This window comes from Triticum aestivum, chromosome 4B (assembly GCF_018294505.1).
Source record: "Triticum aestivum cultivar Chinese Spring chromosome 4B, IWGSC CS RefSeq v2.1, whole genome shotgun sequence".
NCBI lineage: Eukaryota > Viridiplantae > Streptophyta > Magnoliopsida > Poales > Poaceae > Triticum > Triticum aestivum.
In genome coordinates this window covers 263,279,191-263,300,768 of record NC_057804.1, presented here as the reverse complement: position 1 = coordinate 263,300,768, position 21,578 = coordinate 263,279,191, and positions in this window count along the sequence as shown.

Here is a 21,578-nt window from a genome sequence, read left to right as displayed (position 1 = left end):
AAACTACATCATCGTCCGGGCAGTCTTTGATCCTGTTTTTAACAAGCAGGAATCTGGCCCAAAAGTGGTGGACCGTTTCTTGAGGCTGCTGCCGCACATACATTAGGTCGTATATATCTGGAGGACCTGAGTTGCTTGGAGAATATAGATTGTTGCGGGTGGGTGGTTTAAATTTTAGATCTAGTCCCACATACGTGTTTGGAGCTTGAAAGGTCTCCGAGGCGATCGGTTCGGGTCTGGGGAGGTCCAAGGGCTCCTGCAATGATATGCTTGAGCCAGACTCCAGAGGGCATGAGTTCCCGTCCGAAGAGGGAGCATCCCGCTCAGGGGATTCGGAGAACCGAACATACTTGGTCATCAATATAGGGAGGGAAGTGTCTTTGGATGGTTCCTCAACGACCGCTATGAGGCGGCTGATCGGGGGGTGATTAATTTCCCTCCGGTCAGGCTTGAGCCTGATCCGATCATAGTCTGTTGAGACCCCCAGGGCGGCGATGCGGTCTAGTACTTCATTTAAAGATGAGACATCTGTCGGATCCAACTTTTCGGAGTACTTGGGGCCTATGCGAAGATGGTGTCCGACGGCTGTAAGAGGTCTTGCGGGCTCGACTACTGCGCAATCTCCTACAGTGAAACCTACGAACTAGAGGGTCTGCCCAGAAGCCAGGCACCATCTAGAAGTGATATTGTTTTTGATGACTAGGCAATCCATAGATCGCTTTTGTAGACAGCACGGCAGAGCTCTCAATGAAAATGCCAATGTCGGTGTCAAAACCGGCAGATCTTTGGTAGGGGGGCCCAAGCTGTGCGTCTAAGGATCACTGGTAACAGGGGACCAGCGGACACGATGTTTACCCAGGTTCGGGCCCTCTTAAAGGAGGTAAAATCCTACTCCTGCTTGATTATATTCGAAGAGTATAAATATTAGAAGTGTTGATCTACCTCGAGATCATGATAGCTAAACCCTAGATGTCTAGCCTATGAGTATTTCGATGACGGTAATGAGGATAGCCTCTATGGACTAACCCCGCCAATTTATATACACACCTAAAAGGGTCGGAAGAGGTGTCTAGAGGGGGTTGATTAGAACCTCAACAAACAAAGTTGGCAGTTTTTAACTTTTTCAACTTGAGGTGGTAGATTAACACAATTTCAAGCATACACAATGAAATTCAAGAAAGCATGCAAAGAGTATATGGGCAGCGGAAAGTAAAGCATGCAACTTGCAAGAAAGTAAAGGGATGTGATTGGAGTGTGCAAACGCAATTGGAGACACCGAGATTTTTGGCGTGGTTCCGATAGGTGGTGCCATCGTACATCCACGTTGATGGAGACTTCAACCCACGGAGGGTAATGGTTGCGCGAGTCCACGGAAGGCTCCACCCACGAAGGGTCCACGAAGAAGCAACCTTGTCCATCCCATCATGGCCATCGCCCATGAAGGACTTGCCTCACTAGGGTAGATCTTCACGAAGTAGGAAATCTCCTTTCCCTTACAAACTCCTTGGTTGAAATCGACAATCTTGACGGAGGCTCCCAAGTGACACCTAACCAATCTAGGAGACACCACTCTCCAAAAGGTAATATATGGTGTGTTGTTTATGAACTCCTTGCTCTTGTGCTTCAAATGATAGTCTCCCCAACACTCAACTCTCTCTCACAGATTTGGCTATGGTGGAAAGATGATTTGAGTGGAAAGCAACTTGGGGAAGGCAAGAGATCAAGATTCATATGGTAGGATTGGAATATCTTGGTATCAACACAAGAGTTGGTGGTTCTCTCTCAGAAAATGAGTAGTGGAAGTGTAGGTACGTTCTGATGGCTCTCCTCATGAAGGAAGAGTGGGTGGAGGGGTATATATAGCCTCCACACAAAATCTAGCCGTTACACATAGATTCCCAAACTCGGTGGGACCGAATCAGCATACTCGGTTAGACTGATCCAGGTAAAAATATGAACATTAGAGTTTTTGGTGGGACCGATATAGTCAACTCGATGGGACCGATGTGCAGGGGTTAGGGTAAAACCTCAACTCGGTTTGACCGATTACTCAAACTCGGTGAGACCGATTTTGGTAATAAGTAAACAGAGGATTGGTCAAGCAAACTCGGTGGGACCGACTGAACAAACTTGGTTAGACCGAAAATGTTGCAATAGATCACACAGAGTTTGCAAGCCCATCTCGGTGACATTGAGATCCCATCGGTGAGACCGAAGTAACTAGGGTTTGGCAGTGGATAAATAAGATGAAACTCGGTGGCACCGGATAGATAAAGTCGGTGGGGCCGAGTTTGACATTTAGGTTTAGTACAAATGCGGAAATGAGAAAGTGTTTGATGGCTTTTAGAGCATATCACTAAGCATTTTGAGCAAATAAGCCATTAAGCAACACCTCATCCCCTTTTAATAGTATTGGCTTTCCTATGGACTCAATGTGATCTTGGATCACTAAAATAGAAAATGTAGAGTCTTGAGCTTTTGCCAATATTTGTCCTTAGCATCTTGAAGGGGTTCCACATCCTCTTGTCCATGTCCATGCCACTCCAATGTTGAACTTATCTGAAATATACTAGGTAGAAGTATTAGTCCAACAAGAGATATGTTGTCATGAATTACCAAAATCACCCAGGGAGCACTTGTGCTTTCAATCTCCCCCTTTTTGGTAATTGATGACAACATACATCAAAGCTTTAGATAAAGATATAATGGAATAGCAAGTAAAGCTTTGGAAGGACATGCAACATGCATTGGCTCCCCCTACATGTATGCAATCATGTTATGATATATCATAAGAGTATGAGAATGCATAAACATGTGCAGAGCAAGCATTGACTTACATGTGTCTTGGTTATATGCATCAGAGCAAATAATATAGATACTAGAATTATACCTTCATGTTCATGAGTCTCTCTTGCCAACAATAGGTACCACAGCAAGAGATGTTCATGCACATGAGTGTGATGCATATACTTACCTTGTGGTCTTGAGCTAGCTTGAAAAATATGTACCTGGGTAAACAAGGTTAGATAACACAAGAACATCTACCAGACAGAGCAAGAACAAAAGAGCACAAGAATACCAAGACTTGGATGACATGTAGAGTGTGAGTACTAGGTACTCTATTTGGATTCTTACATGTCCCCAAGAATAAAGATATGCAATTAATTCCAAAGATTTTCTTCCCTTAGATGTCTTTTTCTGCCTGAATCTGACATGGGATAAAGGGAGTAGATAGGGTAGCAGAAAATCAGAGCAAACAAGAAAATGACCAGAGCAAGATAAGGTCATAACATATACTATCATGTCTTTCCCCTCTAGAAGACATGAGACAACTTTCCTCTTAAGAATAGGAGCATCAGGAGAAGCTTTTATGAGTGCATTCTCTCTTATGTGATAATCTTTCATGTGCTCTCTCTCCCCCTTTGACATCAATTTCTCAGAAGGGACTTCTGGAGCATGAGTCAAGTAGATTTGGTCCTGAAGTCACATTTCAAAGCCACGTGTAGTATTGATGCTGGTAGAGGACAAGTTACAAAGAGTGGATCTGGGACCAATATGCAGAATGCAAGTGACACAGATTTTTGTCTCGGGACTGAAATCGGTACCACCGAGTGGTTGCAGTCGGTGGCACCGAGTTTATTCGGTTCAGCCGAAGTAATCAATCCAGTTAGAACAAGTTCAACCCAGAGTGTAACTTCTTGTCACCTCAACTCACTAGGCAAATAAGATCTCACAAGGATATGCAAGGAATTACCTGAATGAATTGGATGCAGGGAAATGCAGAAAATAAAAGAGAAAAGAAAAGAAGAGAAACCTAGATGAAGTTTTTTTTGAAAGGGGAACTAGCATGCATGAGACAAATGCAAGAGCACAAACAAACAACAGAGAACTTTATCTAGAATTGGTCAGCGACAAAGTCACCTATGTTAGAGTATATTGACTTAGGAGTCAAGTGAACACACTTGATCATAGGTCATACTCATTTTTAAGCTCAAAATGGGGTTGCCATTTTTCGTTTAAGCATTTTATGTATTCTCATCTTGTTGAGTTTCTTTGACCCATGTCTTGGGGTTAAGCTTCCCTAATATGGAATGACATACCTTGGGTGGTGGTGATGAACTTGGTCCTGTAGTTGAACTTGTGTAGAGTGCTCATGTTGATGTAGATCATCAAGATTTGGGAGCACCACTTGTAGTTTAAGTTCATCTTCCTACATGGGTTAGTCTTGCAAGGAAGAGCACTTGTGTAACCAAAGTGACAATCATGAAATTTGATATAGGAAATTGTCAAAGATATATATTGAATGGTTCGTTCTTCCTTGACTTCATCCACCATTGTAGATACTTGGAGATGTAGAGATTGCTTAAAATGTGATTGAGTTGCAATCTCATAGAATTGGGTTTATCCAAGTACCTACAAGGGTTAGATAGCATGCAGGAGTACAAGAGTATCCAAGACATATGATCATCATCATAAGAGAATGGTCAAGGATTAGTCATAGTAAGGCTCATGCCTTGCATGCATCCACATGTAGTTTCTACTCCAAATTTGAGGCATCAATGATGTTCAATTCACCTCTCAACCTGCAAAACACTTTCTCATTAAGTCGTTTAGTGAATATATCCGCCAATTTCTTGTCGGTGCGAACATGCTTAAGTTTGATATCTCCCTTAGCAACATGATCTCGAATGAAATGATGACAAACTTCAATATTCTTAGTTCGAGAATGTTGCATGGGATTATGAGAAATCTTAATAGCACTCTAATTGTCACAAAGAAATGGAACATGTTTCACATATATCCCATAATCTTTAGGAGTTTGGGTCATCCAAAGTCGCTGAGCGCAACATGAACCATCGGCAATGTATTCCGCATCGGTGGTGGATAAGGATACCGAGTTTTGTTTCTTTGGAGGATCAAGACACAAGATATCTACCAAAAAATTGACAAGTACCTGAAGTGGACTTCCTATCGGCCTTGTCACCGGCATAGTCCGAGTCGGAGTAGCCAACAAGATCAAAGGAAGACTTCTTAGGATACCAAATGCCAAAATTTGGTGTATGTATTAGGTATCTCACTATCCTTTTCACAGCCTTAAGATGACACTCTTTGGGGGTTGCTTGATATCGTGCACAGATGCACACACTTAGCATAATATCGGGACGGGAGGCATATAGGTATAACAATGAACCAATCATAGAGCGGTAAACCTTTTGGTCAACTAGTTCGCCATCCTTTGTCAAGTCAAGATGTCCACTAGCGGGCATGGGGGTATTCATACCTTTGCATTCTTGCATGTTGAACTTCTTGAATAAATCCTTGGTATACTTTGTTTTAGAGATAAAGGTTCCCTCCTTAGTTTACTTGATTTGCATCCCAAGAAAGAACTTGAGTTCACTCATCATAGACATCTCAAACTTCTCTGACATAAGCTTCCCAAACTTCTCACTAAAATGAGGGTTAGTTGATCCAAATATGATAGCATCAACATAAATTTGGCACACAAATAATTCTCCATTAACCCTTTTGGTAAAGAGTGTAGATCAATTTTACCAATTTCAAACCCTTTATCAAGAAGAAACTTTGTCAAGCATTTATACCAAGCTCTAGGAGCTTGCTTAAGACCATCAAGAGCTTTGTGAAGTTTGTAAACATGGTCGGGTTTCTTAGGATTAACAAAGCCGGGAGGTTGTTTAACATATACTTCCTCCTCAATTTCACCATTGAGAAAAGTACTTTTGATGTCCATTTGATATAAGGTAATGTCATGATGATTGACATAAGCAAGTAAGATGCGAATGGACTCAAGTCTAGCAACGGGGGCATAAGTCTCACCATAGTCCATACCTTCGACTTGAGTGTAGCCTTGAGCAACGAGACGAGCCTTGTTGTGTACAACTTGTCCATCTTCATCTTGCTTGTTCCAAAATACCCATTTGGTTCCAATGACATTGTGCTTCTCATGGGGCTTCTCAACCAACGTCCATAGTTGGTTCCTCTCAAAGTTGTGTAGCTCTTCGTGCATGGCATTTATCCAATCCGAATCTTCCAATGATTCTTCAACCTTCATAGGTTCGATGCTATAAATGAATGAGTAATGTTCACAAAAGTTAGCCAAACGAGTTTTAAAGCGAGTAATTCTCCCGGTTTGAATGTCATCAAAGATTTTCTTGGTGGGATGGTGTCTTGAAACTCTTGCTCGAACTCGTGATAGCTTCTGTTTGGGTTGGGTGGAACATCTCTTCATTGTCTTGTTCTTCTTCTTGTCTTTCTTCGTTGTTGTTGGCGTGGTTGTTCTCCCATGGAGGTGGAGAAGGAGGTCGTCGAGGTTCGTCTTGTTGTACATCCTCATTCTCATCGTCTTGACATGTCCCACTTGTGGATGCCTCCAAGTCAACTCGTGGTTCACCTTGGCGTGAGGTTGAGGCTTCCACTTGGACGGACGAGGTACTCTCCTTCACCTCCGTTGGGGGAATCTTGCCGATAGACAAGTCTTGGATTACTTCCGAACGATCTTTGTCACCTACATCAATTGGCAATTCCTCTACTTGCGAGCCATTAGATTCATCAAACTTCACATCTATCGTCTCTTCAACCTTTCGGGTGAAATTGTTGTAGACACAGTAAGTGTGAGAGTTTGAGCCATAACCGAGTAGGAAACCTTCATGAGACTCAGGAGAAAAGTTTGAACAATGATGCTTGTAAAGATGTAACACTTTGAGTCGAATACCCGAATGTATCCAACTTGGGTTTTGTTACCGGTGAGGAGCTCGTATGCCATCTTGGTGAGTAGCTTGTGAAGATATAAAAGATTGGTTGCATGACAAGTTATCTCAACCGCTTCTGCCCAAAAGTGTTTCGGCGTCTTGTACTCATCAAGCATCGTTCTCACCATTTCGACGAGCGTCCGGTTCTTCCTCTGAACAACTCCATTTTGTTGAGGTGTGTATGTAGACGAGAACTCATGTGAGATCCCTTCTTCATCGAGAAAGGTGTCCACATTGGCGTTCTTGAACACCATTCCGTTGTCGCTGCGAACCTTCTTGATCTTCACTTCAAATTGGTTTTGGGCCTTCCTAGCGAAGTTTTTGAAGATATTTTGAACCTCCAATTTATCATCGAGAAAGAACACCCAAGTAAATCTTGAAAAATCATCAACGATGACTAGTCCAAATGAGTTACCACCGAGACTTTTGTAAGCATTGGGACTAAAAAGATCCATGTGAAGTTGCTCGAGCGGTCTTCTCGTGGTCATGTTGTTCTTCATGGGGTGGCTTCCTCCAACCCGTTTTCCTACTTGGCAAGCGCTGCAAAGTCTATCCTTATCAAATATGACATCTTTAACACCAAGGATATGATCACCTTTAATAAGCTTGTCAAGGTTTCGCATGCCCACATGACCTAACCGTCTATGCCACAACCAGCCTTTGGAAGATTTAGCAATTAAGCAAGTTCTAGGTTGAGCCTTTTTAGTGAAGTCAACAATGTATAGATCACCTCTACGTATGCTGGTAAAGACCATTTTATGATTATCTCTTTGAAACACTTGGCAATCTACTTTAGTAAATAGGACATTGAAACCAAAGTCAGCTAGTCTAGATATAGAAAGCACATTATAGCCAAGATATTCAACGAGCATAACATTTTGTATGGAGCTTTCATGTGAGATGGCCACCTTACCGAGACCAACCACCTTACCCTTTGAGTTATCACCGAAAGTGACATACTTTCGAGGGCCATCCTTTTCAGCAAGCTCATGAAACATATCTTTATCTTCGGTCATGTGATCGGTACATCCACTATCAAGGACACATTCCTTTCCTACAGCCATGTAGCTGTGAAGGTTAGCCATAAGACCAAATTGTCTCATAGGCTCTTCAAGATCAAAGTCATTATCATCATCCTCATCATAGTATCCATGTTCAACATCATCTTGCAAATGATCATTTCCTAGAGAGAGTGATTCATTAGATATATGATTTCGACAATGTCATCTCTATGAATTCTAATAGCTTCGAAAATAATATTGCTAATGATTCCAACATCTCCTTTGGCACGCATAAGATTGGTAACCTCAAATAAACAATCTTCAAACTTAGGATCATTGGGATTCATCTTATTCAACACAATAGATTTGTGAAGAATCTCATCTAAGTTTTTCAAGGAATAGTCAGGAAATCGTTCCTCAAGAAATCTCCATATAGTATAAGCATAATCAAGAGTTGGCAAGTGACCAATCAAATTTCTAGGCAAGCCTCTAGTGATAAGACTGATAGTTCTAAGATTGTGAATCATGTCAAGAGACTCATCATGGGTAGGATGCAAGGGATCAACAAGGGGTTCACAAGGAGTAGTAATGTACTTGTTCAAGTGATATTCATCAAAAATTCCAAGCATCTCATTTTTCCACTCACTAAAGAACTCTCCATCAAGCATAGGCACTCTATGTCTAAGACTCCCCAATGTAGACTCATCCATCTTCCTCCAATGGTGATAAAACCAAAGCAATGGAGACCAAACCTCTGATACCAATTGAAAGGATCGAGAAGAGGTGTCTAGAGGGGGGTGATTAGACCCTCAACAAACAATGTTGGCAGTTTTTAAGTTTTTCAAGTTGAGGTGGTAGATTAACACAATTTCAAGCATACACAATGCAATTCAAGCAAGCGTGCAAATAGTATATGAGCAACATAAAGTAAAGCATGCAACTTGCAAGAAAGTATAGGGATGGGATTGGAGTGTGCAAACGCAATTGGAGACACCGAGATTTTTGGCGTGGTTCCGATAGGTGGAGCTATCGTACATCCACGTTGATGGAGACTTTTGTTAGGACCCCAACTCAATGCCACACTGATCTAGCATGTAACACCTCATATCACTTTATGGCCTCACGCACGGTATCCCCATGAGTGACGCCTTACCAGGCCCGTGACTGTTTGCGCCTTTTGGCACACGTATATGACAGTGTCGCTAGCATTCATATGACAAGGAGCCTGGGCTGACATGGCTAGTCATGAACCCAAAGTGGCACTAACTCACAGGGACAGGCATACATGACCCAGCAACAAGCGTTTCGCTCATCAGCGAGTGAATCCGGGTTGTAGCAGCTGGGCTAGCAGGACTCCGGAGAATCCGGGCTATAGCAGGCTAACAGGACTCTGGTAGACACTACGTGACATTTCCCTGAAGGGACAGACACATGATCAAAGAAGGACACATGCCGGCCAGCCTAAGTGTTCCGAAGCAGTAGCAAGCTACCATGGCTCAGTGGAAGCACTAGGAGACATTTCGCGGTAAGAGAGGCTACCAAGGATAAACAACTAGATAGTCAGATCCCACACATACCAAGCATTTCAATAACATACACACAATATGCTCGATATGTGCAAATACAACATGGCATCACAACATGACACTAAAACTCAAGTACTTTATTCAATAGGCTCCAAGGAGCGAGATATTACAAGCATGGGTCTCATGACCCAACATTCAGAGCATACAAGTCAAAGCACAAACGGAAGCTTAACATGTGTGAGTACAGACATCTACAAATGAAGAAGGCTGAGAAGCCTTACTATCTACCAGATCCTGCCGAGGGCACAAGATCGCAGCTGAGGTAACAAGCTAAACATCGAAGTCCACGCGGAACTACTAGTGAGACTGAAGTCTCTCTGCAAAAAACATATAATAAGCAAACGTGAGTACAAATGTACCCAGCAAGACTTACATCAGAATTAGCTACATATGCATCATTATCAACAAAGGGATGGTGGGGTTTAACTGGAGCAAGCCAGCTTTGACTCGGTGGCTATCCTGAACCACGACTGTAATGTAACTCTTTTGAGGTGGCGCACACGAGTCCACATATTCACCATATCAATACACCACTATGTATCCGGTCCCGTCTCTCTACGTGAACGCCATCCATAGCACTCACGCTTATCTTGCGCATTTTAGAGTATCCACTTTCACTTGTCTATGAACTGTATAGGCAACCCAGAGGTCCTTTACCACGGACGCGGCTATTCGAATAGATCATATTAACCTTGCAGGGGTGTACTTCTTCACACACGCTCTCTCCACTTACCACCATGTACACGTCATGTATCTTGGCAACCTTCAAGCGGAAGCCTGGCGAGGGTGTCGGCCACGACCTGACTAACCATGCAAGTCTGTAGTCCACGTTTATCGCCTATTCAGGTTCCATCCGCAAGGAGATGCGGCCGGGGTGTCGCTCACGACCCCAAACAATGTGAGTAGGGTTCCCAAGCCCACCATCTGGGTGCCACTTGGTACACCGTTCCACCGCACCTAGTCTGTCCCAAGCCCACTTGTACCGGGTGCCACTTGGTAGACTACTAGCACTACCTACAAACACCATAAACTAGTTGCAACTCCTGGACAAAGAACAGGCGGATTAATAAGTCGAGAGGGGTCGAGTTACCGGAACCCAATGTGTGGTAGTAATTGTTCATGGATCACAAACATAGAACTCAGTTCCTGAGGACGGTTTCAATGAGACAACCGACAATGTACTCCTACATGGCCTCTCACCGCTACCTTTACCAAATCGTGTTCACACACTTAGCTCTCAACAGTAGGACATGTTCACATACCTCCAATTCATCCCCGATGAATCAGACCGACACAACTCTAAGTAATAGCAGGCATGACAAAAAAGCATGAATGAGTAGGCACATCAGGGCTCAAACAACTCCTACTCATGCTAGTGGGTTTCATCTATTTACTATGGCAATGACAGGTCATGCAGAGGAAAGGGGTTCAACTACCACAACATGTAACAGTTGAATCGTTGTTGTCCTGATGCATTAAAAGAGAGCAAAAGCGAGAGAGTCGGATTGTATCGGAATGAACAAGGGGTTTTTGCTTGCCTGGCACTTCTGAAGATAGCATAGTTCTTCATCAGTGTCATCGAACTCATCGTCGAAACCACGTCTACTGAGAGGGGACAAATACTGGCAAACAAGAAAGAATATAATCAATGCAATGCAACAATATGATGCATGATCATGACATGGCAATATGCTATGGATTGAGCTAATGCAACTAAAACCAGAAGGGTTTGGGTCATTTTGAACCAAAGGTCCAATCCCCAACTCAACTTATGAATTTAAATAGTGCCTTATCATGTTTTGCACTAAACAGCAAGGTTAAGTTGCTTAAACATGCATGAAACCAGTATAGATGGATAGATTGGATTTTTCTGATCATTTTTCATATATAAATTATTTCATTCTGAGTTATGGTTGAATTTATATGAATTTTTGAAGTTTAGATTATTTTCTGGAATTTTCTGAATTATTTGAAATCCAGAAAAAGATTAACTGCGTCAGCATTGCATCAGGGTGACGTCAACAGGGTCAACAGGGCTGCCCCGAGTCAAACCTGACCAGTGGGTCCCACTGGTCAGTGTCACGGTGCTGGCTAGGATCGCTGACGTGTGGGCCCAGTCAACAGCCACGTTAGCTTGGTCAAAGCTGATGCATGGGCCATTGTGGTTAGACTAAAGCTAAACAGGGGTTTAGCCCATGATTAATTGACGTGGCGGGGTCCACTGTCAGTGACTGTGGTGGTAATTAGTGGGTGGATTAGATCTAATCTAATCACGCCACGTCGGCGTCGCCGAATCAAGTCACCGGCGACATACAGGATGGTAGTGGCTCGTCGGATTTCCTTCTCCGGTGACCATTTATCGCGTGTGTGGGTTCTATGGAGTCGTGGGAGTGCGCCGCGTTCAACGGTGCCATCAGTTGGTCGCAGGGTGGCCGGAATCATGGCCGGCGTCGAGCTGGGCGGCGGTGGCGCTCGGGCACATGTTGGCAGCAGTGCTACGGGGCACGGGCGAGTCAGTAAGAGAGCTAAGCGGCCTCCTGGGGGCACCAGGAGCTCGTTGCCATGCCCAGCAACAATGGTCGTGGGCTACAACGGTGGCGCATGACAAAGCAGGCAGCGGCGAAGGTTCGGCCATGGCGGCAGCGCTAGCTAGAGGACGGGCAGTGCAACGTGGTTAGGGGGAGGAGAAAGAGGAGCTCACGGCGATGCGGCAGGGTAGGTCAGTGGCCTAGGGGACGCTCTGGACGAGGAGAATCGACGGAGTCGATCTCCGGGCACCAGAGGTGAAGACGATGATGCTCCGGTCGACTGGGGCCTCTTCTGGTCGCGTGCGTCAGTTGTGTTGCTCCACGGGGCCGTGGCGGAGCTCGGGGACGCAGAGAGAGACCGAGGGAGTGGTTGTGGCCGTGGTGGAGCTCGTGGGTGGCGGCGGCGCGGTTCGGTGAGGTGGGAAATAGCAAGGGAGAGAGAACCAGAGGAGGGGGATGGGCGCAGGAAGAGTGAGAGGGGACTGAGGGGGCCGCGTGTCGTTCGTAGCCAGCTCCAGGCAGACAACGGCAAGCAGGAGGTGGCGAGCTACAGCGTGCGTGCAGACACGCCTCTGCCAGTAGGCAGAGGTTGAAGGCGGCTCTGCCCCTGGTTGGCTGGGGCACCAGGTGGGCTGGCCAGCTGCAGTGCTGGGCCGCATAGGTAAGCCAGGTGGGTGAGGCCAGGTGAGTTTCCTCTCTTTTCTAATTTTATTTCTGTTTTCTATTTTTCTGCAATTGTTTTGACTTAATTAAAATGCTCAGGCATTTTAAAAAACACTGAAAATAATAATGGGCTCTTTTTGGAATATTTCCAACAGCCCTCATGTAAGTTCAGAATTATTTGGACATTTAAAATATTATATAGCATTTAAATACCCAAATGCAAATAGAGTATGATTTAATTGAGTGACCTTAGGTGTCCTAGAGAAATGTGAACCAATTTTGGCAGGGGTTCTAAACCAACACAAAAGTGATGAACATTTTTGATAGGCATTTCAGGTTCATTGAAAAAGTATTTTAGTAACCCTAGTTGGATTAAGTGATGCTGGGGTTTTTGTCATCCCCTTTTCAAGTTTCTGATAAATTTAAACATGATGCTCATATGAAGGGCTAGCCTCGTGCATACGAGAACTAGGGATGTGACAACTCACCCCTACTAAACAAGAATCTCGTCCTGAGATTCAAGTCGTGAGGTAAGAAGACAGAGGGGACACAAAGCTAACACGGTCTTCGTGATCCAACTATACTTCTCAAAGATGTTGATTCATTGCTTCATATTGATCTTGACGTCTTTGCTTTTGAGATCTTCATCCAACTCGATGAAGTCAGAAGGAAACTCTATCGGACAGGATCACTAAAACTCTGCATACCAGGCTAAGGCAATTCTCAAACTATCGTTTGGCGGAGTGCGAAGGAATGGCATACCCAGACTAGAATGGATGATGTGGATTACCTTGTTGAAGACAACGCAAGGGATGATTTTGCTTGCACGTGCTCTCAAGAACTTGAGCATTTCCATATTCATCATGGTTTTACCAATATCCAAGCCAAGGATCCTGGCGACACAACATACTACCACGACGAACAGTGATGGACGATGCAGATGCAACGGAAAAAAACACCTTCTCAGATTTCACCTTAGCGAAGCCAAGGAAACAAAATCTAGATGATCGACCGAGAGACATTTAGCACTCCGCTTCTAATGTTCTCCTTGATGTGCTAGTGTAACCCATTTATTAAAATGGTTTGGTATTTAGAACACAAGTAAAAGGTCAGACTTCAGAAGCACAATAATCCATAAGGAGTAACTACTAGAGTAAATCCTATGAAATCCTTATGGGGAGGTGGCCAACTTCCTCAATCAAGATACTACAACAATAGGTCTTCCGGCTGGGTGTGTTGGCCACGACATCCACTTTACCGGGTTACAGAGAGACCAATATAATAGTTCTTGGGAATTGTTCCAACCATCATATCTGCCTGAGATTCAGATCTAGTTGGGGTCAGGACATTCCAGACTCATCAAGTATAGAAAAATGAAAGTTTACAACACAAATCAATGAGATGGCATTGCGAGATTCTCGGGAAATGAAGTACGATAGCAAGCTCCAAAACATGAGCTGGTTCTGCTACATACATGTGAACACACTGTCCCAAACAAGCATGTCCACGTAGTAGTCTTATAATAAAACACTACCGAGTTCAGGTGGGGAACCCTCATCGAGGATATCAAAGTCTTTACGCAAGTCCATGGATTAGATCCCAAGCATAGACTTCTCTTCCTTGAACAAGTCAATCAGTGGCTTGGTGTTCTAGGGACACATATAGAATGGAGGAAGCGAGCCTATCAAACCATATCATACTTCGCACATGCATGACTGACTTGAGATGGTTCCAGAGGAGGAAACATTGACTTTCTCAAATTCACTATGGCAACTTGCATCAAATGCACATGAATTAGCGGAGGTCACTTCTTTCATCTGAACATATGCTTCATGCACGGGACATGAAGATAATACTTACAAAAGTTTCCAACACTAGCTTAATGTTCAACATGAATCATGGAGGAGACAAAGTGCTACTGATGGGCTCAATAGCAACTCATCGGAATTTCCATATCACTGGATTTCCACCATTATGTGAACAATGTGATAGTATTGGTCAGACCAAAAGATGTAATGGTGTATGCTCGAGGGATTAACCACGAGTAAGACAACATTACGAATATCGTTGGTTCTGACTTGATTTGACGATAGCCCATACTCAAATTAAAGGTTTGGTAAGATAATAGATCCAACAATTGACCACAAGGATCAATCAATGAAGATATCATCTTTCCTCAACACCACACACGAAGATATCCCTTTGAAATGAACTGAGTCGGACAAGCTTTTATCTTCTAACTCTCCAAGTTGTTGTTTAGCTTAACCAACTAGCTCAGGGTATCCAACACAGATTCTTGGAGGAAGGGTGGTTTTGAAACCCAACTTGATCACGAACTCAACATAGCGGTCAGGTGACAACCTGGTAATACTTCCGAGAAGATATTTGGAAAATCACGAACCACCGATATGTTACTAAGCTCGGGAGCAATCTTGCTTCCTAGGGCAAGACGACATGATCAACAGAGCGAGGGATTGACACAATCCTAACTCATTGATCGAAGAGTGCACCAGGAATAGGGACTAGGTAGCACTATCTATCTTAGAATGATGATTCAGTAATCAACACGCTAAGAATGAGGTTATTGTCCTTTAACTACCAAGCAACGGGGTTGCTAGGAGTATGTATTTCACACATCACGATTCACTTGTCGGCATTCCAGTTACAACAACACGGGAACTGAGGAATGAATAATGATGGCGGGAAGTATCATTTCATCAAGAATTCATAAGGGGAGGTGCAATTCTCATGATATTCCTGACATAAAGGGCGTAACACTCCAGGGTAGAACAGAACAAAAGCTGGATTGGCATTTTGATCTGCGGAATACAACTGCTTTGACCCAATCCTGGAAATGGAAAAAGTACTAGAGTTTGTTTCTCCTAGTCATTCTGGAATAGAATGGCTTGACAGACCACAATAATAATAAGCATCATTGAACACAAATGCACGACTAGTCCTAACTATCAATTGATAGATGAAGGTCAGAAGACAACTAAAGAGGGACAACTCAAAGGAACACATGATTTTCTGAGTTGTGGATGCATAGATTAGTATGTCGAACCAAGTTCAACAAGTTTCTTCCGGATAACCCATGCAGAGAGGTAGGTTTGGCCGAATTGTAATATAGAAGGGGGAACTCATCGAGAGCACTTTTGTTGTGATCTTTTGGTTCCCGAACTTCTGCCATATTGGTTCATGGTACTGGAAGAAGGAAATACCACGGACCTCGAGGACTATCGCAAAGGTTACTAATAACCTAAAGGAACTAGCAAATACTACCAACAAGAAGTAGGTAGGGTGAATCTCGGGTTCAGAAACCCAGGAGTAGAATGCCTACTAACTAAGTGGCATCACGGGATGCTTTCGAGAATGATGGCCAGAATCATCACATTGGGAACACAAAACATGGCTAGATTACTAGATGATCCCCTAAGACACCTAGGGTCATAATAAGAATTCCAACATATATGTCGAGGCAATAGAATACCTCAACTCAACAATTAATGTGATTAACTTGGCCTAAAGGAACATCGAAACCAGAGGGAAAGGATTTTGCAAATGCATCAGATTGTTTAGAAACATGGGACGACACGGATAGCATAATGGCTGTAAATGCTCAAAAGGATTTAATAAATCCTACAAAATGGTGGCATAATGACTAAATCATCACAATATCAAGATTCTGAGGCCTACTATGAATACACAGGAGTAGTAGGAACTGAACTGAAGCTTAGAACAATCAATCCTATAAGTCTACGGATTAGTAACACGTGATCCTAATAAAAAGAAGAGGAAGCCTGGTTCCTTAACCCCGTAGGAAAGATAAGATGACTCAGATGAAAAGGCATACGATATAAGGAGTAAAAAGAGCCTTACGTTCCATCCCACAATCAATTCCCTTATATAACAAAATAATTTCGAGACTCAGCTTCGACCAGTTTGGCTTGGTAATCCTACACGTAGCCAGGCTCTGATACGAAAGCTGTCAGGACCCCGACTCAATGCCACACCGATCTAGCATGTAGCACCTCATATGACTTTGCAGCCTGTCACATCCCTAGCTTCTGGCAATGCACTAGTGCTAGCCTTTGGTGACGCATCATGTTTACTTTTTACAGAAAGTTGAAATGGGGATGACAGGACCCCCAACACCCCCTTAAACCAACTAGGGTTTACTAAAATCATTTTCAATGAACCCAAAATGCCCTTCTAAAATGTTCATCATCTTTGCCTTGGTCTTAAACCTCTGACAAAAATGGTGCACAATTTTCTAGGACATCCTAAGGTCACTGGATTAAATCATATGATATTTGCATTTGGGCATTTAAATGCTAGTAAATATTTTAAATGTCCAAACAATCATAAACTGAAATGTTCCATGTTGGATATATTCTATAAAGTGGACATGAGCAGTTGCATGATTTTTGGAAGTGCTTAGGCATTTTTAGAAAAAGCTACAAACTTACAGAAATAAAAGAAAACAGAAATAAAAAGAAAGGACTTACCGGTGCAACTTACCTGCACAGCCCACCACAGTAGCAACCGAACTGGGCAAAGCCAGTGCGGCCCTGCTTGCTGGCCCAGCCCACCTGTGTCCCTGTCGTCTTCCTCCTCTTGCCAGAGCAGGCATGCTGCTCGCTGTCGCGCGTGCGCTTGCCCTGGCTGCCTCCTGCTTTCCCCCGGGCCTTCTAGCGATGCCAGAGAGACACCCTGTGGCCCCTCGCTCCTCCCCCTCACTCTCTGCTCTCTCCCTCGTCCTTTGCTCCCTCTCCCGAGCACACCCGAGCGGAGCCCGTAGCCACCGTCACCGTTTGCCGTGGCCACCAACCCCTCCATGCCCAGCCAGCTAGCCCACGAGCTCCGCCTCTCTACCGTGCACCTCTGCGATAAATCCCGTGAGCCCGGATGCCATGAAGGGACGCCTCCAAGCTCGCCACCGCCGCATGTGCCGCCGGACATTGTCAACGGATTCGCAGCGACTAGAGCGCCCCCGAGCCGCTGAGCTTTCCTATGAGCGCCCCGTGAGCCTCCGGTCGATTCCCCTCTTCTCCCCAAGTCAATTTTGCACTCTAGCCACAGATGCACATGAGTTGTGCTCGCCACCGGCCATGTCACTGTCATCCCTACGGCCGCTCAAGCTTGCGTCCGAGGGCGTCGTCGTGCTCATCATGCTACCAGGAGCCAAGAACACTCACTAAATCTTCCTCCCGCACACCACAACGTTGTCCCAGCCAACCCCATGCGGGCGCCGCCGCGGATGTGCTCCCCTCCATCGACCCGGCCCACCTCTGGTCATTCTACGGGTGCCAATCGACGCAAACGAGTTCCAGGACCCCGTTCGTGGTCTCCGCCGCTTGTTTGGTCGTCGAAGGAAGTTTTCCGCGCTCCCCGCCGCCCCTGCCGTCGCGGCGATTAACCACCGGCGACTCTGACGTGGCGACATCATTAGTAACTAATGACATCGGTAACTAACCCCTCCAGGGACTGACGGTGGACCCCACGTCACTAACTAACCACGGGTTAGCCACTGTGTCAATGACATGTGGGCCCCGCGGGTCAGGTTTTACCTGGACCGGGTGAGTTGACCGCTGACGTCACACTGACACCAGGCTGACGCAGGCATGACACACTGCTGACGCAACGCTGGCGCAATAATCGTTTTCTGGATTTAAAATAATTCAGGAAATTCCACAAAATGACCAAAACTTCTAAAATTCATAGAAATTCAACCATAACTCCAAATGAAACAAATTATATATGAAAAATGATCAGAAAAATCTTATCTATCCATATGTACCATTTTCATGCATGTTAGAACAACTTAAAGCTGCTGTATACAACAATTTTAATTAATGGCATTTGAAATGTCATATATGGAGTTTGAATTTGAATCTTGGATTCAAACCAACTCCATTTAATCTGCTGCTAGTTGCATTAGCTCAAATCACAGCAAATTGACATGTCATGATCATGCATCATATTATGCATTGCATTGATTGTGTTCTTCCTTGTTTGCCGATAATTGTCCCCTCTCAGTAGACGATGTTCCAATGATAAGTTCGATGACACCGATGAAGAACTATACTATCTTCAGAAGTGCCAGGCAAGCAAAACCCCCTTGTTCATTCCGATACAATCCCACTCTCTCACTTCTGCTCTCTTTTACTACATTAGGACAACAACGATAAATCTGTTACTTGCTGTGGTAGTTGAACCCCTTATCCTCTGCATGACCTGTCATTGCCACAGTAAATAGATGAAACCCACTACCATGAGTAGGATTTGTTTGAGCCCTGATGTGCCTACTCATTCATGCTTGTTTGTCATGCCTACTACTGCTTAGAGTTGAGTCAAGTCTGATTCATCGGGGATGAATTCGAATGGTGATGAACATGTCCAACTGTGTGTGAGCTAAGTGTGTGAACACGATTTGGTAAAGGTAGTGGTGAGAGGCCATGTAGGAGTACATGGTGGGTTGTCTCATTGAAGCCGTCCTCAGGAACTGAATTCTGTGTTTGTGATCCATGAAACAGCTACAACCATGCATTGGGCCCTAAATTATGACCCACTCGACTTCTTAACCACCCTTGTCTTCTATCCAGGAGTTGCAACTAGTTTCTTGTGTTTGTAGTATGCTGGAGGCTGTGCGCAACGCTGACTGGAGGGGTGGGCTATGATGCGGTAGGCACGTGGCCGGGTATGCCGGGCACCCGTTTGGTGTCGCGGAACCCTGTACACATCGTTCGGGGCCGTATGTGGAAACCTCGGCCGGACTCCCTGCGGATGGAACCTGAATAGGCGATAAACCTGGACTAGAGACTTGAGTGTTTAGGTAGGTCGTGGTCTACACCCACGTCGGCTTTCGTTTGAAGTCTGCTGAGCACATGTCATGTGCAGACACTAAGTGGTGGAAACATGTGTGAAGAAGTACACCCCTGCAGGGTTATAAATGATCTATTCGAATAGCCGCGTCCGCGGTAAAGGACCTCTGGGTTGCCTATACAGTTCATAGACAAGTGAAAGTGGATACTCTAAAATATGCAAGATAAGCTTGAGTGCTATGGATGGCACTCTCGTAGGGAGACGGGAGCGGATCCATAGTGGTGTATTGATATGGTGAATATGTGGACTCATGTGCGCCACCTCAAAAGAGTTACTTGCAGTCGTAGTTGAGGATAGCCACCGAGTCAAAGCTAACTTGCTGGAGTTAAACCCCACCACCCCCTTTGTTGACAATGATGCATATGTAGTTAGTTCTGATGTAAGTCTTGCTGGGTACATTTGTACTCACGTTTGCCTACTTTATGTTTTTACAGAAACTTCTGTCTCAATAGTAGTTCTGCGAGGACTTCGGCGTTTAGCTTGTTACCTCAGCTACGATCTTGTGCCCTCGACATGATCTGGTAGATAGTTAGGCTTCTCAACCTTTTTCATTTGTAGATGTCTGTACTCAGACATGTTAAGCTTCCGCATGTGCTTTGACTTGTATGCTCTGAATGTTGGGTCATGAGACCCATGTTTGTAATATCTCGCTCCTCGGATCCTATTGAAGAAAATACTTGCTTGTAGAGTCATTTTGTGATGCCATGTTGTATTTGCACATATCGAGCATATTGTGTGTATGTTATTGAAATGCTTGGTATGTGTGGATCTGACTATCTAGTTATTTATCCTTGGTAGCCTCTCTTACCAGGAAATGTCTCCTAGTGCTTCCACTGAGCCCTAGTAGCTTGCTACTACTCCGGAACACTTCGGCTGGCCGGCATGTGTCCTCCTTCGTTTCTGTGTCTGTCCCTTTGGGGAAATGTCACGCGGTGTCTACCGGAGTCCTGTTAGCCTGCTACAGCCTGTATTCCCAGAGTCCTGTTAGCCCAATTACTACAGCCTGGATTCGCTCGCTGATGACCGACACGTTCGTTGCTGGGTCACGTATGCATGTCCTTGTAAGTGAGCGCCACTTTGGGTTCACGACTAGCCATGTCAGCCCGGGTTCTTTGTCATATGGATGCTAGCGACACTATAATATATGTGTGCCAAAAGGCGCAAACGGTCCCGGGCCTGGTAAGGCGACACCCACGGGAATACCGTGCGTGAGGCCACAAATTGATATGAGGTGTTACATGCTAGATCGGTGTGGCATAGGATCGGGGTCCTGACAGCTTTGGTATCAGAGCCTAACTGCCTGTAGGATTACCAAGCCAAACTGGTCGAAGTTGAGTCTAGAAATTCTTTAGTTATATAAGGGAATTGATTGTGGGACGGAACTTAAGGCTCTTTTTACTCCTTATACCCTATGCCCTTCTGATCCGAGTCATCTTATCTTTCCTACGGGGTTAAGAACTAGGCTATCTCATCTTTCTATCAGGATCATGTGTTAATAATCTGTAGACTTGTAAGATTGTTGGACTTAAGCCCGAGTTCAGTTCCTACTACTTCCGTGTGTTCATAGTTGGTCTCAGAATTTTCATATTGTGATGATCAAGTGGTTAAGCCACCGTCTGCAGGATGTCTTAAATCTTGTAGCTTTTACAGTCGTTATGCTATCTGAGTCGTCCCAGGTTTCCAAACAATCTGATGCACTTGCAAAATCCTTTCCCTTTGGTTTCGATGCCCTTTCAGGCCAGGTTAATCACACTAATTGTTGAGTTGAGGTACTCTATTGCCTCGAAATATATGTTGGAGCTATTATTATGACCCTAGGTGTCTTATAGAACCATCTAGCAATCTAGCCATGTTTAGTGTCCCAGTGTGATGATTCTGGCCATCATTCTCGAAAGCATCCCGTGATGCCATTTACTTAGTAGGCATTCTATTCCTGGGATCTCGAACCAAGACTCGCCCTACTTACTTCATGTTGATAGTGTTTGCTAGTTCCTTTAGGTTATTAGTAACTTTTGCATTATTCCTCGAGGTCTGTGGTATTTCCTTCTTCCAAATACTATGAACCGCTTATGGCAGTAGTTCCTTGAACCAAGAGATCACAACAAAAGTGCTCTCGATGAGTTCGCCATTCTATATTGTGACACTGCC